At 44.7% G+C, this 25,923-nt stretch overlaps 1 protein-coding gene across 1 annotated transcript in view; it reads right to left on the reverse strand.

Moving 5' to 3' along the window:
- Positions 1-25,923, reverse strand: part of LOC134936265 (tetraspanin-1-like) — a 117,976-nt gene that overhangs the window by 75,393 nt on the left and 16,660 nt on the right. The window contains exons 2-3 of the mRNA XM_063931273.1: positions 21,988-22,049; positions 1,499-1,664 (exon numbers count right to left, since the gene is read on the reverse strand). The gene's annotated coding sequence lies outside the window, so the exon portion shown is untranslated. The remainder of the gene's footprint in view (positions 1-1,498; positions 1,665-21,987; positions 22,050-25,923) is intronic.

Genomic DNA, 25,923 nt, shown 5'->3' on the forward strand with positions numbered 1-25,923 from the left:
TCTATTGTATACTATGAATGTACCCCACACATGAATCCCCTGCCTCCTTTCCCCTGATCCCTCCCGTCTATTGTATACTATGAATGTACCCCACACATGAATCCCCTGCCTCCTCTCCCCTGATCCCTCCCGTCTATTGTATACTATGAATGTACCCCACACATGAATCCCCTTCCTCCTCTCCCCTGATCCCTCCCCTCTATTGTATACTATGAATGTACCCCACATATGAATCCCCTTCCTCCTCTCCCCTGATCGCTCACCTCCCCTCTATTGTATACTATGAATGTACCCCACATATGAATCCCCTTCCTCCTCTCCCCTGATCCCTCACCTCCCCTCTATTGTATACTATGAATGTACCCCACACATGAATCCCCTTCCTCCTCTCCCCTGATCCCTCACCTCCCCTCTATTGTATACTATGAATGTACCCCACACATGAATCCCCTGCCTCCTCTCCCCTGATCCCTCACCTCACCTCTTGTATACTATGAATGTACCCCACACATGAATCCCCTTCCTCCTCTCCCCTGATCCCTCACCTCCCCTCTATTGTATACTATGAATGTACCCCACACATGAATCCCCTTCCTCCTCTCCCTTGATCCCTCACCTCCCCTCTATTGTATACTATGAATCTACCCCACATATGAATCCCCTGCCTCCTCTCCCCTGATCCCTCCCGTCTATTGTATACTATGAATGTACCCCACACATGAATCCCCTGCCTCCTCTCCCCTGATCCCTCCCGTCTATTGTATACTATGAATGTACCCCACACATGAATCCCCTTCCTCCTCTCCCCTGATCCCTCCCGTCTATTGTATACTATGAATGTACCCCACACATGAATCCCCTTCCTCCTCTCCCCTGATCCCTCACCTCCCCTCTATTGTATACTATGAATGTACCCCACACATGAATCCCCTTCCTCCTCTCCCCTGATCCCTCACCTCCCCTCTATTGTATACTATGAATGTACCCCACATATGAATCCCCTTCCTCCTCTCCCCTGATCCCTCACCTCCCCTCTATTGTATACTATGAATGTACCCCACACATGAATCCCCTTCCTCCTCTCCCCTGATCGCTCACCTCCCCTCTATTGTATACTATGAATGTACCCCACACATGAATCCCCTTCCTCCTCTCCCCTGATCCCTCACCTCCCCTCTATTGTATACTATGAATGTACCCCACATATGAATCCCCTTCCTCCTCTCCCCTGATCCCTCACCTCCCCTCTATTGTATACTATATGAATGTACCCCACACATGAATCCCCTTCCTCCTCTCCCAGATCACTTTCCCAAGCAGAGTGCACTCTGTGTTAACAACAGAGATCATGAAGCTCCTGTGGGATTTAATCGCTGGGATCACTGAATGTAAAACACTACTTGGGGTAAGGAGGGAGCAGGATGGGGGATAGAGAGTGAGAGATGGGTCAGGGTGGCATGAGAAGACTGGGGGGGGGGTGAATAAAAGGGACGCTTACCTGGTAGAGGGTGTCTTCACTCCTGTTTGTGGGATGCCTGCCGGCTGAACCTCTGGTGACTGTGACTCTGATTCCTCCTAGAGACTGTCACCTGCTGAGCACCTGAGCTAACCTCTTGGGAGCTCTCTTCTGGGAGGGACACGGTGAATGTGTGTGATAAAGTCTCCTACCTGTGGGGAGAGAACAGGGGCGGAACTAGAGTTTCTGTGTCTATCTGGGCTCCCTGTGAAGTATCCTCTGATCTGCAGTTCCTTTACCTACAGTACCTGGTCCCTGCAGATAGTTTATGCTCTTATTAACCGCATGTTACTGTAGCTTATGTTATATTCATTTTTGTTTTACAAATGATATAGCTGTGTGACGCTACATGGAGATTGTAGGTTAGAAAAAAACATAAAAATGCACCATAATAACGGTAAAAACGCTCAGAACACCCCATACTCCCAAGAGCTGACACCCCAGCACCCAAAAGCACAGCAACCTCCCAATTATCGAACAGGGGGCCTAATTCAGAGATGAATGCCGCTTCATCTTTGTACACCCCCTGCAAGTGTAGTGTTCTCCCCAAGAAAGGTATCATCATCAAAACAACCACTTTGGGTAGAAATTCTGAAGTCACTTTAAGGGGGATATACAATTATGTGTACATTTACTAAGCAGTGATAAGAGCGGAGAAGTGAGTCAGGGGAGATATTTCCCATCAACCAATCAGCAGCTCTGTATCATTTTATAGTATGCAAATTATAGATGTTACTTCAGTGCTGATTGGTTGCCATGGGCACTTGTCCACTGGCTCACTTCTCCGCTCTTATCACCGCTTAGTAAATGTACCCCCTAAACCCGTTAAAACATCAGGTCTGAAAAACAGCCTTTTTTTGGCCGTTTATCTGACTTTTTCAGGATGTTTCACAGATTTTTTTTTTACAGGCTCTCCAGATAGATCGCGTTTAAAAAAAAAAAACCTTTCTCTCGAAAACACACAGGTTCAGTGAAACCTTTGTGTTTTAGGGAGAAACAGCCCCGTTTTCAGATGAAAACGGGGCTGTTTCCGGGGATTCTGCTTCGCCTGCCAGAGGCAGGTGAAACAAAACCCCCGATAAGCCGCGGCACGTGCCGGCTTATCGGGGCTAATTAGATAGCCCCCGGCAGGACAATTAGCCCCGGTAAAAAACCCGGGCTGATTGGATATCCCCCTAAAAGAGACCCCTGTATTATATGTTCTGCTAAACTGAGGGTAGAGTGGTATTTTAATACTTATGTATATATATATATATATATATATATATACACTGCTCAAAAAAAAAAGGGAACACTAAAATAACACATCCTAGAGCTGAATGAATGAAATATTCGTATTAAATACTTTGTTCTTTACATAGTTGAATGTGCTAACAACAAAATCACACAAAAATTATCAATGGAAATAAAATTTATTAACTCATGGAGATCTGGATTTGGAGTCACACTCAAAATTAAAGTGGAAAAACACACTACAGGCTGATCCAACTTTGATGTAATGTCCTTAAAACAAGTCAAAATGAGGCTCAGTAGTGTCTGTGGCCTCCTCGTGCCTGTATGACCTCCATACAACGCCTGGGCATGCTCCTGATGAGGTGGTGGATGGTCACCTGAGGGATCTCCTCCCAGACCTGGACTAAAGCATCCGCCAACTCCTGGACAGTCTGTGGTGCAACGTGGCGTTGGTGGATGGAGCGAGACATGATGTCCCAGATGTGCTCAATTGGATTCAGGTCTGGGGAACAGGCGGGCCAGTACATAGCATCAATCCCTTCGTCTTGCAGGAACTGCTGACCCACTCCAGCCACATGAGGTCTAGCATTGTCTTGCATTAGGAGGAACCCAGGGCCAACCGCACCAGCATATGGTCTCACAAGGGGTCTGAGGATCTCATCTCGGTACCTAATGGCAGTCAGGCTACCTCTGGTGAGCTCATGGAGGGCTGTGCGGTCCCCCAAAGAAATGCGACTCCACACCATTACTGACCCACTGCCAAACCGGTCATGCTGGAGGATGTTGCAGGCAGCAGAACGTTCTCCTTGGCGTCTCCAGACTCTGTCACGTCTGTCACATGTGCTCAGTGAGAACCTGCTTTCATCTGTGAAGAGCACAGGGCGCCAGTGGCGAATTTGCCAATCTTGGTGTTCTCTGACAAATGCCAAACGTCCTGCACGGTTTTGGGCTGTAAGCACAACCCCCACCTGTGGACGTCGGGCCCTCATACCACCCTCATGGAGTCTGTTTCTGATCGTTTGAGTAGACACATGCACATTTGTGGCTTGCTGGAGGTCATTTTGCAGGGCTCTGGCAGTGCTCCTCCCGTTCCTCCTTGCACAACGGAGGTAGCGGTCCTGCTGCTGGGTTGTTGCCCTCCTACGGCCTCCTCCACGTCTCCTGATGTACTGGCCTGTCTCCTGGTAGCGCCTCCAGTCTCTGGACACTACGCTGACAGACACAGCAAACCTTCTTGCCACAGCTCGCATTGATGTGCCATCCTGGATGAGCTGCACTACCTGAGCCACTTGTGTGGGTTGTAGACTCCGTCTCATGCTACCACTAGAGTGAAAGCACCGCCAGCTTTCAAAAGTGATCAAAACATCAGCCAGAAAGCATAGGAGCTGAGAAGTGGTCTGTGGTCACCACCTGCATAACATCTCCTTTATTGGGGGTGTCTTGCTAATTGCCTATAATTTCCACCTGTTGTCTATTCCATTTTCACAACAGCATGTGAAATTGATTGTCAATCAGTGTTGCTTCCTAAGTGGACAGCTTGATTTCACAGAAGTGTGATTGACTTGGAGTTACATTGTGTTGTTTAAGTGTTCCTTGGAGTTACATTGTGTTGTTTAACTGTTCCCTTTATTTTTTTGAGCAGTGTGTATATATATATATATATATATATATATAGAAGAACCTGACGAAGTCCGTAGACGAAACGCGTTGGGCGTGGCTTGTGGAGCGTTAGATGTGTGAGACGTCTGAAAGTCTTGTCCAGGTGTGTCGGATGAACAGCGTCTGACCGCGTTGTGTGGTACACCGTTCCGAGTGAATACGAGAGGGAGACACCCGTGGATGTCTGCAGATAAGCGGCGGATCATGCTGATTTTCAAAAGCTAAGATGTATGTGAGCATTATTGTCCAATAAATGAATTTGTAATACTTTACTCACACCTGCGCACTCCATTCTTCTTCTATTTTCATGCACATTGGATCCAGTGGTTCTGGCCCCAAAAAAGGAGGAAGCGGCAGGATACATCTTAAAGGACTCAGTGTTGTATGGACACAGACTGTCATTGACTGATACTAAGTTCAAGGTGGATGTGGATGCGCAGCTATTTTTTGTTTTGTTATATATATATATATATATATATATATATATATATTAGTGATGAGCGGGTTCGGTTCCTCGAAATCCGAACCCCCCCGAACTTCACCCATTTTACACGGGTCCGAGGCAGCCTCGGATACTCCCGCCTTGCTCGGTTAACCCTAGCGCGCCCGAACGTCATCATCCCGCAGTCGGATTCTCACGAGATTCGTATTCTATATAAGGAGCAGCGCGTCGACGCCATTTTCACTCGTGCATTGGAGATGATAGGGAGAGGGCGCCCAGGTCACTCTATCATACATTCTCATATGCTGCAAATATCTGTGCTCAGTGTGCTGAAAATATCTACGTTCTCTGCCTGAAAAACGCTCCATATCTGTGCTGCATTGTAGTATATAGTAGGAGGACAGTGCAGAATTTTGCTGACCACCAGTATTATATAGTAGTACGGTACAGTAGTCCACTGCTCTACCTACCTCTGTGTCGTCAAGTATACTATCCATCCATACCTGTGCTGCATTTTAGTTGTGCGCAGTATATATAGTAGGACAGTGCAGAATTTTGCTGTGACCACCAGTATATATATATAGCAGTACGGTACAGTAGTCCACTGCTCTACCTACCTCTGTGTTGTCAAGTATACTATCCATCCACACCTGTGCGGCATTTTAGTTGTGTGCAGTATATATAGTAGGAGGACAGTGCAGAATTTTGCTGACCACCAGTATGTATATAGCAGTACGGTACAGTAGTCCACTGCTCTACCTACCTCTGTGTCGTCAAGTATACTATCCATCCATACCTGTGGTGCATTTTAGTTGTGCGCAGTATATATAGTAGGAGGACAGTGCAGAATTTTGCTGACCACCAGTATTATATAGCAGTACGGTAGTCCACTGCTCTAGCTACCTCTGTGTCGTCAAGTATACTATCCATCCATACCTGTGCTGCATTTTAGTTGTGCGCAGTATATATAGTAGGAGGACAGTGCAGAATTTTGCTGACCACTAGTATATAATATAATATATAGCAGTACAGTACAGTAGGCCACTGCTCTACCTACCTCTGTGTCGTCAAGTATACTATCCATCCATACCTGTGGTGCATTTTAGTTGTGCGCAATATATATAGTAGGAGGACAGTGCAGAATTTTGCTGACCACCAGTATATAATATATAGCAGTACGGTACAGTAATCCACTGCTCTACCTACCTCTCTGTCATCAAGTATACTATCCATCCATACCTGTGGTGCATTTTAGTTGTGCGCAGTATATATAGTAGGAGGACAGTGCAGAATTTTGCTAACCACCAGTATATAATATATAGCAGTACGGTACAGTAGGCCACTGCTCTACCTACCTCTCTGTCATCAAGTATACTATCCATCCATACCTGTGGTGCATTTTAGTTGTGTGCAGTATATATAGTAGGAGGACAGTGCAGAATTTTGCTGACCATCAGTATATAATATATAGCAGTACGGTACAGTAGGCCACTGCTCTACCTACCTCTGTGTCGTCAAGTATACTATCCATCCATACCTGTGGTGCATTTTAGTTGCGCGCAGTATATATAGTAGGAGGACAGTGCAGAATTTTGCTGACCACCAGTATATAATATATAGCAGTACGGTACAGTAGTCCATTGCTCTACCTCTGTGTTATCAAGTATACTACAAACGTTTCAGTAAAATGACCCAAAAATCAAAATTAAAAGCATCTGATGAGAAGCGTAAACTTGCCAATATGCCATTTACGACACGGAGTGGCAAGGAACGGCTGAGGTCCTGGCCTATGTTCATGGCTAGTGGTTTAGATTCACGTGAGTATGGAAGCACTCATCCTCTCGCTAGAAAACTGCAGTGACACTCCTAGGTGGGCCAGGTGTTTGTGTCGGCCACTTGGGTCGCTTAGCTTAGCCATCCAGCGACCTTGGTGCACCTCTTTTTTTCTTTGCATCATGTGCTGTTTGGGGTTTATTTTTAAATCGGCCATCCTGTCTGACACTGCAGTGCCACTCCTAGATGGGCCAGGTGTTTGTGTCGGCCACTTGGGTCGCTTAGCTTAGCCATCCAGCGACCTTGGTGCAACTCTTTTTTTCTTTGCATCATGTACTGTTCGGGGACTATTTTTTAAATCTTCCATCCTGTCTGACACTGCAGTGCCACTCCTAGATGGGCCAGGTGTTTGTGTCGGCCACTTGGGTCACTTAGCTTAGCCATCCAGCGACCTTGCTGCACCTCTTTTTTTCTTTGCATCATGTGCTGTTTGGGGACTATTTTTTAAATCGGCCATCCTGTCTGACACTGCAGTGCCACTCCTAGATGGGCCAGGTGTTTGTGTCGGCCACTTGGGTCACTTAGCTTAGCCATCCAGCGACCTTGGTGCACCTCTTTTTTTTTTTTGCATCATGTGCTGTTTGGGGACTATTTCTTAAATCGGCCATCCTGTCTGACACTGCAGTGCCACTCCTAGATGGGCCAGGTGTTTGTGTCGGCCACTTGGGTTGCTTAGCTTAGCCATCCAGCGACCTTGGTGCACCTCTTTTTTTCTTTGCATCATGTGCTGTTTGGGGACTATTTTTTAAATCGGCCATCCTGTCTGACACTGCAGTGCCACTCCTAGGTGGGCCAGGTGTTTGTGTCGGCCACTTGGGTCGCTTAGCTTAGCCATCCAGCGACCTTGGAGCACCTCTTTTTTTCTTTGCATCATGTGCTGTTTGGGGACTATTTTTTTAAATCGGCCATCCTGTCTGACACTGCAGTGCCACTCCTAGATGGGCCAGGTGTTTGTGTCGGCCACTTGGGTCGCTTAGCTTAGCCATCCAGCGACCTTGGTGCACCTCTTTTTTTCTTTGCATCATGTGCTGTTTGGGGACTATTTTTTAAATCGGCCATCCTGTCTGACACTGCAGTGCCACTCCTAGATGGGCCAGGTGTTTGTGTCGGCCACTTGGGTCGCTTAGCTTAGCCATCCAGCGACCTTGGTGCACCTCTTTTTTTCTTTGCATCATATGCTGTTTGGGGACTATTTTTTAAATCTGCCATCCTGTCTGACACTACAGTGCCACTCCTAGATGGGCCAGGTGTTTGTGTCGGCCACTTGGGTCGCTTAGCTTAGTCATCCAGCGACCTCGGTGCAAATTTTAGGACTAAAAATAATATTGTGAGGTGTGAGGTGTTCAGAATAGACTGGAAATGAGTGGAAATTATGGTTATTGAGGTTAATAATACTATGGGAACAAAATGACCCCCAAATTCTATGATTTAAGCTGTTTTTGAGTTTTTTTTATATTATATATAATATATATTTATTTTAAAGGGTATGGGTCATTAGAGCGACCACACTTAGGTCGACAGTCATTAGGTCGACCACTATTGGTCGACATGCATTAAATTGACATGGTCACTATGTCAACATGATTATTAGGTCGACATGCACAAGGTCGACTTGGAAAAAGCTCAACATGTGTTTTTTTAACTTTTTTGGGTGTCGTTTTCTTTGTAAAGTGACGGGGAACCCCAATTAGTGCACGTGTCCCCTCGCATGGCTCGCTTCGCTTGGCACAGGTTACTATTCTCAAGTCCATGTAGATTGTAAAGTATGAAAAAGTTCAAAAATTAAAAGAAAATATGAAAAACTTGTGTTGACCTTTTCCCATGTCGACCTAATGACCATGTCGACAAATAGTGGTCGACCTAATGACTGTCGACCCAAGTGTGGTCGACCTAATGACCATATCCCATTATAAATGTATGCAAATTAATCTTATTTATACACAAAAAAGTCAAATAGATGACAAGCCACTGGGCACCTATCAGACTTTAAATACTTTGGTCAGGAGAAGTAAGAATGAGCCACTAGCTATATAAAGGGGAGGAGTCATAATGAACCACTAGCTATGTAAAGGGGAGGAGTCAGCATGAGCCACTAGCTATAAAAAGGGGAGGAGTCAGCATTAGCGACTAGCTATAAAAAGGGGAGGAGAGAGCTATTAAATGGCTTCTACCAGACAGTACCTGAGGTAGAGGAGGTGTGTGTAAGAGTGCTTTTGTCAGCTAGCTTGAGTGCAAGATTGGGAGCAGGAAAACATCTCAGACCCATTCCAGAGGAGGTAGTGAGCTGGACGGCGAGGCTGAGAAGCCGTGTACTTCCGAGCAGGGGGTGTTACAGCACCACAGTAAAGAAGGACCCAATAGGACGAGTAATGGTGACAAGCTGTGGGGCAGGCTGGGAGACAGCAGCTTATACCAACCAGAGAGATCACCCCTGCTCGTCAGTACAGTACAGCATAGAGGAGAGCAGAGAAGGCAGCACCTGGCATACAGACCTACTCAGTGGAGACAGACAAGGAGCAATGAGCCTTAACTCCCTACAGTCAGTCACAGTCAGATACCACAGCAGGAGTGCGGGTATTGAAGGAGAGGATTGTATTTATTAAATACAACAAACCGATACTGCCTTACCAACCGGTAGCTCAGGTGATTGCCTCCCTGTATAAGTGTACAGACTCTCCAACTCATCAAAGATTGCGTAATTTATATATACATATAGAGAGAGAGAGACTCTCACCCAAAAAATGCAAACTGGCTGGGGTGCCCAATCAGAGTCTAACCCAGATTACTGGTGGACCCATAGTACAGCACAGAGTATTCCACAGGTTGGGTATTCCACTCTCCAGATTTACAGACTATATAAGAAAAAATGGATATTTATTAAAAAACAAACAAAACAGTAGTTCCATATACCGGTAAAACAAAGTACCACCGATGTTTCGGGGACACTTTGTTTAAGAGCTGTCCTGCGCAATGCTAATCGCATACGTAAGTACATACAGTGTCGGACTGGGGCATGTAGGGCCCACTGGGGCAATGCGGTGGTAGGGGCCCATGTTAGGGGTGTGGCCAGCCTGCAGAGGGGGTGTGGCCTGCTACCTCATTGGTTTGACTAACTATTAGAGAGTGCAACATCTGGGCCCCTTCATAATTATACAGTATACAGTCAATTCAACTGCTGCATGCATGATAATGTACCAGATTAATAACAGCAATGCACTGTAGAAAACACACCATAGTCCAGTATAAGGTAACATATGTATAATGTATAATTCAAGTGCACAGTCTGGAACCTGATACTTAGAGCAGAAGGTGGGCCTTTCGGGTAGTAGGGCCCACCGGTGGTTTCCCCTGTACCCCTGTGGGCCAGTCTAAGCCTGAGTACATATGCGATTAGCATCGTGACATTGGGCGGCGATGTCTATTAGTACATCCCACCCTTGGAGAGCGATAAATTTCACATTGATAAAGTACCAGCCAATCAGCTCCTAACTGACATTTTTCAAACCCATTCTGTAACATGGCAGTTAGGAGCTGATTGGTTGGTACTTTATCACTGTGAAATTTATCACTTTTCAAGGCTTGGTGCATCTCCCCATCTGTCCATCAGCGCACTGCTGCATACTACTGGCACACTACCTTCCCACCACTAGGGCACTGCCTACCCATGGGTTTCTGGAGGGGACGGGTCTGTTCATGAAGCAGTGAAAAAAATGGATTCGTGATCCAGTGAAGTTGCCCATGGCAACCAATCAGCACTGAAATAACATCTATCAAGTGCATTGTATAAAATGATACTTAGCAGCTGATTGGTTGCCATGGGCAACTTCTCCACTGGATCACGTCTCCACTCTTTTAACTGCTTCATGAATAGACCCCTAAGCTCTTTGCAGCCTTTCTCTAAGGAGAAGTGAATGACGTCCTGGTTCTCAGGAGTCACAATATTTACTCTTTATCCATCAGCAGGGTTACTTATCATGTGTAAAGCTGGGTACACCCCTACAATTGTCAGCCTGTTCTGCCGATATCGGGTGTACGGCCATTGATTGTATAGGTGTGCACTCTGAACCCATGCAGGAGCATTAGCTGAAAAACGGCTTATAAAGTTCCTGTAACGGTCAGGACCGGGAGGTCGCATCTTATGTGCTGCACATGCGACATCCCAATCCTCATAGAGGAGCCACCCCCACCTCACAGGAGGTCATAGGGGTCACAGCTGGGTATACACAGAGTCTGGCTGATCGGGAGCTTTAGTAACACAGGAGCTGCATCATCTCCCATAGGTGCTCATTTAGTGTCCTGCTTTCTCAGTGAGAACACCCTATAGGCTGTCTCATTACAGTGGTACTGTGGGAGGCAGATGCCCCCTATACTGATATTCATTTAGTGATGTGCACCGGAAATTTTTAGGGTTTTGTGTTTTGGTTTTGGATTCGGTTCCGCGGCCGTGTTTTGGATTCGGACGCGTTTTGGCAAAACCTCCCTGAAAATTTTTTGTCGGATTCGGGTGTGTTTTGGATTCGGGTGTTTTTTTACAAAAAAAACTCAAAAACAGCTTAAATCATAGAATTTGGGGGTTATTTTGATCCTATAGTATTATTAACCTCAATAACCATAATTTCCACTCATTTCCAGTCTATTCTGAACACCTCACACCTCACAATATTATTTTTAGTCCTAAAATTTGCACCGAGGTCACTGGATGGCTAAGCTAAGCGACCCAAGTGGCCGACACAAACACCTGGCCTATCTAGGAGTGGCACTGCAGTGTCAGACAGGATGGCAGATTTAAAAAAAAGGCCCCAAACAGCACATGATGCAAAGAAAAAAAGAGGTGCAATGAGGTAGCTGTGTGGCTAAGCTAAGCGAACCAAGTGGCCGACACAAACACCTGGCCCATCTAGGAGTGGCACTGCAGTGTCAGACATTATGGCATATTTAAAAAATAGTCCCCAAACAGCACATGATGCAAAGAAAAAAAGAGGTGCAATGAGGTAGCTGTGTGGCTAAGCTAAGCGACCCAAGTGGCCGACACAAACACCTGGCCCATCTAGGAGTGGCACTGCAGTGTCAGACAGGATGGCAGATTTAAAAAATAGTCCCCAAACAGCACATGATGCAAAGAAAAAAAGAGATGCAATGAGGTAGCTGTGTGTCTAAACTAAGCGAACCAAGTAGCCGACACAAACACCTGGCCCATCTAGGAGTGGCACTGCAGTGTCAGACAGGATGGCAGAGTTAAAAAATAGTCCCCAAACAGCACATGATGCAAAGAAAAAAAAGAGGTGCAATGAGGTAGCTGTGTGGCTAAGCTAAGCGACCCAAGTGGCCGACACAAACACCTGGCCCATCTAGGAGTGGCACTGCAGTGTCAGACAGGATGACGGATTAAAAAAAAATCCCCAAACAGCACATGATGCAAAGAAAAAAAGAGGTGCAATGAGGTAGCTGTGTGACTAAGCTAAGCGACCCAAGTGACCGACACAAACACCTGGCCCATCTAGGAGTGGCACTGCAGTGTCAGTCAGGATGGCAGATGTAAAAAATAGTCCCCAAACAGCACATGATGCAAAGAAAAAAAGAGGTGCAATGAGGTAGCTGTGTGGCTAAGCTAAGCGACCCAAGTGGCCGACACAAACATCTGGCCCATCTAGGAGTGGTACGGCAGTGTCAGACAGGATGGCAGATTTAAAAAGTAGTCCACAAACAGCACATGATGCAAAGAAAAAAAAAGGTGCAATGAGGTAGCTGTGTGACTAAGCTAAGCGACACAAGTGGCCGACACAAACACCTGGCCCATCTAGGAGTGGCACTGCAGTTTTCTAGCGAGAGGATGAGTGCTTCGATCCTCATGTGAATCTGAACCACTAGCCATGAACATAGGCCAGGGTCTCAGCCGTTCCTTGCCACTCCGTGTCGTAAATGGCATATTGGCAAGTTTACGCTTCTCATCAGACGCTTTTAATTTTGATTTTTGGGTCATTTTACTGAACGTTTGTAGTATACTTGACGACACAGAGGTAGAGCAGTGGACTACTGTACCGTACTGCTTTATATATACTGGTGGTCACAGCAACATTATGCACTGTCCCCTCCTACTATATACTGCGCACAACTAAAATGCAGCACAGGTATGGATGGATAGTATACTTGACGACACAGAGGTAGAGCAGTGGAATACTGTACCGTACTGCTATATATATACTGGTGGTCACAGCAAAATTCTGCACTGTCCTCCTACTATATATATTGCGCACAACTAAAATGCAGCACAGGTATGGATGGATAGTATGCTTGACGACACAGAGGTAGGTAGAGCAGTGGACTACTGTACCATACTGCTATATATATACTGGTGGTCAGCAAAATTCTGCACTGTCCTCCTACTATATATACTGCGCACAACTAAAATGCACCACAGGTATGGATGGATAGTATACTTGACGACACAGAGGTAGGTAGAGCAGTGGACTACTGTACCGTACTGCTATATATATACTGGTGGTCAGCAAAATTCTGCACTGTCCTCCTACTATATATACTGCACACAACTAAAATGCAGCACAGGTATGGATGGATAGTATACTTGACGACACAGAGGTAGGTAGAGCAGTGGACTACTGTACCGTACTGCTATATATATACTGGTGGTTACAGCAAAATTCTGCACTGTCCTACTATATATACTGCGCACAACTAAAATGCAGCACAGGTATGGATGGATAGTATACTTGACGACACAGAGGTAGGTAGAACAGTGGACTACTGTACCGTACTGCTATATATATACTGGGGGTATGCAAAATTCTGCACTGTCCTCCTACTATATATACTGCACACAACTAAAATGCCGCACAGGTATGGATGGATAGTATACTTGGCAACACAGAGGTAGGTAGAGCAGTGGACTACTGTACCGTACTGCTATATATATACTGGTGGTCACAGCAAAATTCTGCACTGTCCTCCTACTATATATACTGCGCACAACTAAAATGCAGCACAGGTATGGATGGATAGTATACTTGACGACACAGAGGTAGGTAGAGCAGTGGACTACTGTACCATACTGCTATATATATACTGGTGGTCAGCAAAATTCTGCACTGTCCTCCTACTATATATACTGCGCACAACTAAAATGCACCACAGGTATGGATGGATAGTATACTTGACGACACAGAGGTAGGTAGAGCAGTGGACTACTGTACCGTACTGCTATATATATACTGGTGGTCAGCAAAATTCTGCACTGTGCTCCTACTATATATACTGCGCACAACTAAAATGCAGCACAGGTATGGATGGATAGTATAGACAGAAAAAATGGAAAAAAACACTTAACCAGCGCTTCTGTTCAATCAGTAATTCACTCGATTCTCATCAGATCATCCCCATCAAATGTATATGAAACAAGAAATATGGGATAGAGAATATAGTGTAACACAATTTTTTAATATAAAAGCAACATCAAAAACATAAAAATATTAAAATCCAAAGGTCTGTGCAAATGGCATATTTTTGACAAGGTAGGTAATCCAGTTAGCTTATGTAATGGAGGTTTACCGAATAGGGTGGAAATGTGTTTTAAGCAGTTCAAATCAGCTTAAGTAATGAGGTGGGGATCCCGGGAACATCACACACGTCCGTCCTTAACGCTGGATCCAACAGGTTTAATCTCCAACAATGCCAGCACTGGAATGCCTCCTCCACAAACGCGTTTCCTCCCCTCAACTGGGGTCTTTATCAAGGTGTCAGTATGCCATACATCTATTCCTATTTAAACTAAAAATAACCAATGAGGTACCACCGTGCACAGTTGTATGTAATCTAGACAACCAAGTCCTACAAGTCCCAGCATCCTCCAGCCGCGCACGGAGCTCCCGCTAGGTCACTTCCGGTATCGCGGGTTGTCATGGTGATGGCAATACCGTTAGTGTTGTTTATGCGATTGAATGCACATGCAATCTATGGTATATAGGCCGCACTTCAAGATCGCTGAAAATCAGAATTAGCGAACACTTACGAAATATTAAGAAAGGCCTTACGACCCACGCGCTATCAGAGCATTTTAGAGTTCTTCATAATTGCAGTGTGACAGGGATAAAGTGTTTTTGTGGAATTAAACACATAAAAAACCATTGGAGAAAAAAAGATCTGGCATGTCAGCTTGCTAAAGCCGAAATGCAAGCCATCTACGATTTTGGGACACTAACACATGGTGGCATGAATGCCGATTTCGAATTAAAATGGTTTTTAAATTAGGGTTCCTTTGATGTATCTGATGTTTACAGAATCTAGTTGATTTTAAAAAGTATTTTTATGACTATTCTAGATTGTACCCCTGTCTCCATGACAACCGAGCTGCGTGCCTTGAAAACTTCCCTGGATATGACATCATGATTTTAAATGCCTGGACGTTTTTTTATATTGTGATATTTATTAAAGAACAACTTCAGACCAGGACTTACTATTTATAAGGAAAATTGAAGCACTAATGAGCAGATTATGCTGGTGAAAACTCGATATCACCATGACAACCGGCGATACCGGAAGTGACGTGACGGGATTATAATTATCTGGACGATTTACTTATTAAAACACTCATTAAGGAACCAACATTACAGCAGACTGGGACTTTTAAATATGTAACTCCAATGAGGTACGGGTGAGCGGGTATACGACTGCGTTCGAAAAATATCCGACATCACCATGACAACCCGCGATACCGGAGGTGACCTAGCGGGAGCTCCTCGCGCGGCTGGAGGATGCTGGGACTTGTAGGACTTGGTTGTCTAGATTACATACAGCTGTGCACGGTGGTACCTCATTGGTTATTTTTAGTTTAAATAGGAATAGATGTATGGCATACTGACACCTTGATAAAGACCCCAGTTGAGGGGAGGAAACGCGTTGGTGGAGGAGGCATTCCAGTGCTGGCATTCTTGGAGATTAAACCTGTTGGATCCAGCGTTAAGGACGGACGTGTGTGATGTTCCCGGGATCCCCACCTCATTACTTAAGCTGATTTGAACTGCTTAAAACACAGTTCCACCCTATTTGGTAAACCTCCATTACATAAGCGAACTGGATTACCTACCTTGTCAAAAATATGCCATTTGCACAGACCTTTGGATTTTAATATTTTTATGTTTTTGATGTTGCTTTTATATTAAAATATTGTGTTACACTATATTCTCTATCCCATATTTCTTGTTTCATATACATTTGATGGGGATGATCTGATGAGAATCGAGTGAATTACTGATTGAACAGAAGCGCTGGTTAAGTGGTTTTTTCCATTTTTTCTGTCTATGTTTGCACTACTGGTGAAGGGTTAAGGATACCTTCAGGAGTTTACCACTGACAGGCTACTCTTGCGCACGGAAAAGTTATTTTATTCCTTGGTTCTATATTTGCTATATCCTTTTTAAAGAATTTACTTGTGCTGCATGATGTTCAAAATAAGAGAAAATAGACAATCAAAATTTGAGTATGTTTTCAGAGGAGAAGGAGATTCTACAGTTTTAGTTGATGAGAATTTGGAAAGCCTAATGAAAAAACTAGAGGTGGTCCTATTAAAAGAAAATAGAATCTGGTGGGAGATGGTAACACTGGAAAGGTACCTCTCCCACCAGATTGTACCAAAAGGACTCCTCATCAATAAAGCAGCTACTTTCTCATCAGCAAGCGAGGAGTTTAAATCAGAATGGGAAAGGACACTGACTGTGTGTTCTACCTCTCTAATGAAATTAATTATACACAACAGAAAGCAGGAGCTAGAGCGCTTGGAGGGGGAGATCACGAATTTTAAATCATTGATCCACCCCTTCATAGACTTACAGGAGTATAAAGATCTAGAGAAAAGAGTTGAACTTGCTCTGAAAAAGAACGAGAAGGCTCTTGTTGAACGCAAAGTACGTAAATTTAACAGAGACAAGAAAAGGGATATTGGAGAGGAAGAATCAGGACAAGAATTCATAGAAGAAGAGGATAATATTGCTTATTCCCCTTCACCTGTCCCCATATCCCCTAAGATTAAAAATAGAAACAATTGGATTCCAGTACAAAGGAGAAATTATAAGAAAAGGACAGATAGAGGAAATAATGATAAGGGTACACTTGTAAGGGACTATACGGACCCGATACTAAGACCACTCACAAGAAAATATCTAGAAAAAACTCATTATGTGGAAAATAAAGAAAGGTGGACGAGATATAAAGATGGTGAGAGAAAAAGCAGGGATACAAGATCACGATCACCTCCAAGAAACAGATATCAAAGAGGGGACTCTCGCCCGGTTACCCCAAGTTTGAGGACACACAATAGATTCGAAGACCTAGAGAATGAGACCAACCCCTCATCTTCTTTTTTTATCCAGAAGGAAGGGGCAATACCCCAGAAGATAAGATATAGAGGATGTAGAGGGGGAAAAAAGAATAAACGGGCAAGAAAGAAAATGAAAAGAAAGGGAATGAAGAAACACTCTAAGGAAAAAGAAAGTTCTGATGTAAGGGCAACATCTGCTATGAGTAATGCCAGTCAAGGAAAGATAAAAATCTTTAACTTGACTGACCATTTACTAGTCAGAGAGGAAATTTCACTCCTTGAAAAAGGACTGAAATTTGCCCCATCCGTACCTCTAAACAAATTCAGTACTTTTGTTGACTTATAAGAAAGCTTAGTATAAAAAAATTCTTCCTCACTAAAGAGAATTCTGACCTAAGAGAAGTGGAGGAGACTCCATTTAAGCCCAGGTCTGTCTTCAATCCAACTTTTATAAGGGGAAATTTCCTGGAGACTTTCTCAAGACTTGTTGCAGACGACATTAGGGAAGTAGAGAATAAAGTACCCCATTCTAACCTGACTTTTAAAGAACGCCAAGCCTTGAAAAGATTACGGGAATGTGAGGACCTTGTTATAAAACCTTCAGACAAAGGTGGAGGGATTGTCCTTATGACTAGGGAGAATTACAACAAAGAGGTCCTCCGCCAACTTAATGATGGTTATACATATCACAAATTAAGATCAGACCCAACGGAAAATATCCTCCGCAAACTTGAAAAACTGACGGAAGAATATGTCCTGAATGAGACTCTTACAGAAAAAGAGAAGAAGTTTCTGATAAATGAAGAACCGGTCATTCTTGTCCTATATGTTCTTCCTAAGATTCATAAGGACTTAGAGAATCCCCCAGGAAGACCAATAGTTTCCGGCATCGGATCCGTTACCTCGAATCTATCGGAATTCCTGGATTATTATCTGCAACCTCTGGTTAATAAATATCCTTCACATCTTAAAGATACTCGAGATTTTCTAAATATATTGGAAACTATCCAATGGGAAGATGACTACATCATGGTAGGGGCTGATGTACACTCATTGTATACTATTATCGAACACCAAAAGGGACTTGAAGCAGTGACTAAGGCCCTACAGGGTAGTGAATTGAACGTCCCTCTACAGGAATTCATTAAGAAGGGGGTACTTTTCATATTGGAAAATAATTATTTTTCTTTTGAGGGCGCCTTTTACCTCCAAGACGTCGGTACCGCCATGGGCACCAGGTTCGCTCCGAGCTATGCAAACATCTTTATGGGGCAATGGGAGGACCTAACCATCTGGAACCATTGCCCCTTCGGGGCGAACCTGGTGTCCTGGAAGAGGTACATAGACGACGTCTTTTTTATTTGGGAGGGAAACGAGGAAACACTGAAACAGTTTTTCACTTATCTTAACTCTAATACTGATAACATATTTTTTACGTTTGATAGTAGTAATGAAACCCTCAACTTTTTGGATATCACTGTTTTTATTGAAAACAACAAGATAGGAACTAAGACGTTTATTAAGCCCACCGATTCAGGTGCATATATTAATGCCACAAGTTGCCATCATCCTAACTGGCTCAACTCCATCCCTGATAGCCAATTTATACGCTTAAAACGCAACTGCACTGACCATGACCTTTATGAAGTCCAAGCAGAGGAGATGGAGTCAAAGTTTAAGGCCTCTGGATATTCAATCGAGAAAATAGAAAACTCTAAAATGAAGGTGGCAAAACTTGACCGTAAAGAACTATTACAGCCAAAAAAGAAAGAGGATAAGAATAAGGGGTCACAATACGATTGGGCGTTTATCACCACGTTTAATAGCCAGCATAAGATCTTAGAGAAATCCCTCAATAAACATTGGGGAATTCTGAAAAAAGATTCTGTTATTGGCAAATTATTGCCTGAGAAACCCAAGTATATTTATAGGAGGGCCCCGAATTTAAGAACGAATCTTGTGAAAAGTGCCCTACCTGCTAAAAGACCAATGTGTACAGTAAAATCAAAAGGTTTCTTTCGATGTGGGTTATGTATCGGATGTAGGAGTACTCCAAGCAGTGGTGGAAAAATCGTAGAGGTCTCAATTAATAACAAGGATTTTAAAATAAAAGATTTTATAACATGCAATACCGTTAGTGTTGTTTATGCGATTGAATGCACATGCAATCTAACACATGCAAAAACACAGTTCCAACCTATTCGGTAAACCTCCATTACATAAGCTAACTGGATTACCTACCTTGTCAAAAATATGCCATTTGCACAGACCTTTGGATTTTAATATTTTTATGTTTTTGATGTTGCTTTTATATTAAAAAATTGTGTTACACTATATTCTCTATCCCATATTTCTTGTTTCATATACATTTGATGGGGATGATCTGATGAGAATCGAGTGAATTACTGATTGAACAGAAGCGCTGGTTAAGTGGTTTTTTCCATTTTTTCTGTCTATGTTTGCACTACTGGTGAAGGGTTAAGGATACCTTCAGGAGTTTACCACTGACAGGCTCACGGAAAAGTTCTTTTATTCCTTGGTTCTATGGATGGATAGTATAGTTGACGACACAGAGGTAGGTAGAGCAGTGGACTACTGTACCATACTGCTATATATTTACTGGTGGTTACAGCAAAATTCTGCACTGTCCTACTATATATACTGCGCACAACTAAAATGCAGCACAGGTATGGATGGATAGTATACTTGATGACACAGAGGTAGGTAGAGCAGTGGACTACTGTACCGTACTGCTATATATATACTGGTGGTCAGCAACATTCTGCACTGTCCTCCTACTATATATACTGCACACAACTAAAATGCCGCACAGGTATGGATGGATAGTTTACTTGGCAACACAGAGGTAGGTAGAGCAGTGGACTACTGTACCGTACTGCTATATATATACTGGTGGTCACAGCAAAATTCTGCACTGTCCTCCTACTATATATACTGCGAACAACTAAAATGCAGCACAGGTATGGATGGATAGTATACTTGACGACACAGAGGTAGGTAAAGCAGTGGACTACTGTACCGTACTGCTATATAATTCTGGTGGTCAGCAAAATTCTGCAATGTCCTCCTACTATATACTACAATGCAGCACAGATATGGAGAGTTTTTCAGGCAGAGAACGTAGATATTTTCAGCACACTGAGCACAGATATTTGCAAGCACACTGAGCACAGATATTTGCAGCATATGAGAATGTATGATAGAGTGACCTGGGCGCCCACTTTCAGTGGCTGGGTGCAGATGTAATTACTGATGATTCACTTTTTTAACCAGTATAATCAGTAAATATCTCAAAATGAATGTCATCCAATTATATAAAAAAAATGACAATAAATTTAATACAATAAGATAAAACAAACATGCATAAAATATTTCTAAGGACAAATGTCCCAAACTCAGAATGAAATCGTACCCATAGGGTAGCAAAGGAGCCGCAGGTGGTATATACGGCAGGGTGGTCCAGACTTCACCCTGCTCTGGCTCATAAGCTTACCAGTGGAAGTCTATCCGCAAACGTCCTGGACCCGGAAGTGTGGATGTCCAATAGCCAAACGTGTAGATGTCCAATAGCCAACGCGTTTCGAGGTGTATAACCTCTTCCTCAGGGCTTGATGTGTTCACTGTGTGTCCAGAATGGCTTTTAAAGTGACGTAACCAGGCGACCTCTGTCGCCGGGCAATGACGTGCGTGCGCAGTGCGGCCGCCGCGCATGCGCATTCCGGAACCATTCGCACTGCAGCAACACACCGCTGCGTGCGAACGGGTCGGAATGACCCCCATTGGTAGGTCTAGCAGCACTGCATCCCTCATAGAAACCTCTGGGGCAGTGGTCAGGGAACATGGGTAAATTACCCCAAATGGGGTGAAGATAAAATTCCTGGGGGTAATGGACGGTCGCACTGCCGAGACACAGCCCCATCCAGCAGCGGCCGGCTCGCGATGTGACATGCTGACGTCACACCGTGCTCCCTCCTGCCTGCCCCGCGCTGTGCGCCTGGCCGCCCTGTGCTGTGTTCCTGGCCACGGTGTGACGTGCTGACGTCACACCGCGCTCCCTCCTGCCTGCCCTGCGCTGTGCGCCTGGCCGCCCTGTGCTGTGTTCCTGGCCACGGTGTGACGTGCTGACGTCACACTGCGCTCCCTCCTGCCCGCCCTGTGTTGTGCTCCTGGCCGTGGTGTGACATGCTGACGTCACACCGCGCTCCCTCATGCCCGCCCATCCTGCGCTGTCCTGTCCTCCCGCCCGCGGCCCGCCAACCCACACACAGAACTTAAAGTGTTCTGTGGCTGACCGCTGACGGAGTTCCCCAGGATCAGACAGTGGCCCACATAACAGTGGGAATTTCCCACTGACATTACCGAGTTGAGGATGTGACCATCTGTCTCCTAAAAGTCGTATCCCCCCCCCCATCCATCTTTCTTACATTCATTCTGGTGTTTTGAGGAGAAAATATTAATTAACCCATTCATTGCCAAATAACAATTGTCGAAAATAATAAATGAAAAATAACAAAAAATAATTATATATATATATATATATATATATATACATACTGTATATATATATATATTCATATACAGTATCTCAGAAATGCCATATAAACAGTGATAACCAGTGTATATTCACAATAATATATGATTTCCTTCCTTTCAAATCAAGGGGGCAACGTCGGCGTATCTAAATATATTTTGGGGTAAAATGTAAAAAAGTTCCCTGACCCCTGCTCTGGGGGATGCGGCTGCCGGCGGGAATGGAGGGATTGTAGCAGGTATTGGAGATATCTGCTGGGATCCCTGTTTCATACATTCAGGGGATACTACTTAATATTTGCGGCTAGCCCCCCGAAAACACCTGTTTATTTGTGTGATAAATGGGCCCCTAAGGCTGGCTACACATCTGACCTACTAAGCGGCCGATCCAGGTAAGTGTACATTCTTTAGCTTAAAGAGGAACACCTACCTGTTAGATAAAAGTAAAGGGCAAATAGGGAAGCTTGCCTCTCTGTCGTGGTTGGAAACTAAAGAAAGAAAAAAAATATATCTTTAAAAAGAGTGCAATTTATTAACTTAATAGACAAGTTATATTTTAATTAATAAATAAAAAAGTACATATAAAATCACATATCAATAAAAATAGGATCTCCGGTAATGAAAATATATACAAGATGTGGCTCTTAACTAATGTGACTGATGCTATAATTTATGTTTGATTCTATACTGTGGAGTGCCACGTACTTAGTTTACCTACATTCCATGCTTCCTCTCTGGGAGAAGCCTGTAGGGGAGATGTGGCTAGGCAGAGATGGGGGCAGGGCTGGACTAGATGCATCATAAAGTCCCACCCCCTTGCAGTAAAATTCCGCAATTCCCACATATTTAAATAGGGGTGGGGCTAAAATGATCAAATTACCATAAAATCACATCATCGGGCCGTTCCCAGGTGACCGGGAAATACCCTTAGTATTCTCCCAATTCTGCACACCTCACTAGGAAGTGGTCGGGATGTGGGAGGAGAGACCACTCTACCGTGTGTCTCACGCAGGTTCCGGGAGAGTCAGCAAGTATGGAGTGGCGGATTGCGTGTGTATGATATATAATTCATTTATTTATTACCAGTCTATAGAGTGCACACATATTCCCACACACATACACATACACAGAACAGTTCATTTTTGTTTGGAGCTAATTAACCTACCAGTATATTTTTGGATTGTTGGAGGAAACCGGAGTACCCGCAGGAAACCCAGGCATGGGGCTCCCCCTGACATCCATTTGAGACTCCACACCTGAGACCTGTGGAGCTGACCATGGTACACTACAGATAAGGAAATCTATAGAGGCCGCGGCTACTGTCAGGAATGGAGGGACAGCACAAATATCTGCTGTGGTCTCTCCTTCATGCATTTAGGGGATACTTAATATTTGCGGGTATCCCTTGAAAGTTGGTGTTTTGGGGGGATACGTCACAATTATATTCAATGATAAATAGGCACCATAGTGGGCAGACTTACTCTGTGGATGGCTTCAGGCAGTATTAGTTTGGGATGTAGTACCAACGCCGGGTTCCCGCCCCCTTACAATCCTGACAGTCTGCGTATCGACTAACAGGGACTATTTCCACTTGTGGGTGTCCACGCTATCCACAGAGTGGGAATAGAACCTGTGGCAAGCACAGCGAGCCTGCAAGAAACTTTGTTGCGCAAGCCCCCCCCCGCAGGGCATCTAAAAGCCGGGATTCCGGCGTCGGTATAGTGACCGACGGTCTCCCGACTGCCGGTCATGCAAACCCAACCCATTAGTTCCACTAGGGCTGATAAGGTCCACTGGTAGCTCACTGTGAGCCTAGAGAACAGGCAATTCCTGCCTACTTTCCCGAAATATCCTGGAGGCTTACACAGAGATAGTACAGCTTCCCAGATCTCATCCACTTCCCCAGTGACGTGGGCGTGTCAAGGGCTTGATGACGCGTTTTGCAATTTGCTGTGGATTGTATCATTATGACCATTGGAAGTGTGTGGTCAGAAGACAGCACATGCACAGAACCTCGCAGGAGAAGCGAAATGATCATGTTTGTGTTAATTTCACTGTTTACTCATCATAGGGACGGGGCTTCTTTCATAGTCCCTGGTCCTGCATGTGAAGAATAGTACACACGGCCAATATATAATTTCTTATAGCCACGAGTAGCAGCGATTACAAATAAGAGTTATTGGGTCTGAAAACCGCTAATTAGTAAATATGCGCCTTAAGGTTCGGAGTGTTGAGAACTCGGGGGTTCTTCCGATGATCGGAAAGAGAAACCACAGCTGGGCCGGAGCAGGGATGGCCGGATGTAGGTTTTCCTCATGCAGAACTAGCCGTAGTAACTGGCGTATAATGCTGAAAAAATTAAATGAGGATTTGAGAACGATGGTGAAGCACACAGAAGAATTAAGAACTTGTGAGCGATGCTGAAGAAATGAATGAGGATTTGAGACCGATGGTGAAGCACACAGAAGAATGAAGAACTTGTGAGCGATGCTGAAGAAATGAATGAAGATTTGAGAACGATGGTGAAGCACACAGAAGAATAAATAATTTGTGAGCGATGTTTGAAGAATGAGAAGCTTGTGAGCAATGTTGAAGAAATGAAATGAGGATTTAAGATTCAGTGTAACTCTGGAAGTATGGAAGGCGTTCCACTTGGAGATATCATGTAATACAGGAAACACAGGAGGTGTCCCCCTAAGAGAAACACTGTAACTCAGAGAATGTCCCACTGAGTGATACACTGTAACGCTGGTAGCACAGTGAATGTTCCACGGAGTGATACACTGTAACGCAGGTAGCACAGTGATTGTTCCACTGAGTGATACACTGTAACGCTGGTAGCACAGTGAATGTTCCACTGAGTGATACACTGTAACGCAGGTAGCACAGTGATTGTTCCACTGAGTGATACACTGTAACACTGGTAGCACAGTGAATGTTCCACTAGGTGATACACTGTAACGCTGGTAGCCCAGTGATTGTTCCACTGAGTGATACTCTGCAAACGCTGGAAGCACAAGGAATGTTCCACTGAGAGATACTCTGCAAACGCTGGAAGCACAAGGAATGTTCCACTGAGAGATACTCTGCAAACGCTGGAAGCACAAGGAATGTTCCACTGAGAGATACTCTGCAAATGCTGGTACACAGGAGACGTTCAGTTTAGAGAACTGACTGAACGCTGCTAGCACTGGTGATCATAGAAGAGACGATACTCAGGTGCCGGAGCTCTGCACGGCGTCTTCCTTTGAACTTCCCGCTCTCTCCCAATTGGCGGAAGGGGCTGATGACGTCACTCGCCCACCACGCTCCCGTGAACGCCAGGCGCAATGGCGGCGCCCACACCCCGGGAACCTGCCGGAGGCAGCGCCAGCTAGACGCAACAACCCGGAGCCCACCGGGGGGGGTGACCGCCGGGAGACCCAGCGCACCCGGAGCGGTAAGCGCGGCAGCCGAAGCGCCGTGAGTGTGACAGTACCCCCTCCTCTAGGAGTGGCCCCTGGACACTTTCCTGGTTTCGTGGGATGCTTAGAATGAAAGATCCGGACTAGTTGGGGAGCAGTGACTTCAGAAGCTTTGACCCAGCTCCTCTCCTCAGGACCATAACCTTTCCATTCTACCAGATACTGTAAATTCTTGTGAAGATAACGAGAGTCAAGAATAGCTTTGATTTCAAATAATGTTCCAGCTTCAGTCTCTACCGAGGTCGGCCTAGGAGACTCTGAATGGAACCGATTTAAGATGAGGGGACGAAGAAGAGAAACATGGAACGAATTTGGTACCCGAAAGTGGGAAGGCAACCCCAATTTGCAGACAACCGGGTTCAGGACTTGCAAAACAGGGTAAGGACCGATGAACCTCGGAGCAAACTTCATAGCGGGCACTCTTAAACGAAGATTGCGGGTTGAGAGCCATACCCTGTCACCAACTTTGTATTGAGGGGCTGCTCGCCGTTTTCTATCCGCAAAGAATTTGTAGCGGCCAGAGATTTTTTTGAGATTAGCATGAACTTTACTCCAGATTTGACTGAAGTGCTGGAGAGTAGAAGCTGCAGCAGGAACATCCTCCGAAGGAGAGATGGGCAATTCTGGGACTCGTGGATGGAATCCATAATTAATGAAGAATGGAGACTCACCAGTGGAAGAGTGATACAGATGGTTATGGGCAAACTCGGCCCAGGGTAACAGTTCCACCCAATCGTCCTGTGAAGGAGAAAGATAAACGCGGAGAAAAGTCTCTAAATCTTGATTGACGCGTTCCGTTTGCCCATTGGTTTGTGGATGGTAAGCAGATGAGAACTTGAGTTTTGTTTGTAAAGCTGAACAGAGGGCCCTCCAGAATCTAGCAGTGAACTGTACCCCT

The sequence above is a fragment of the Pseudophryne corroboree genome, chromosome 6 (assembly GCF_028390025.1).
Source record: "Pseudophryne corroboree isolate aPseCor3 chromosome 6, aPseCor3.hap2, whole genome shotgun sequence".
In the NCBI taxonomy this organism is placed as follows: domain Eukaryota; kingdom Metazoa; phylum Chordata; class Amphibia; order Anura; family Myobatrachidae; genus Pseudophryne; species Pseudophryne corroboree.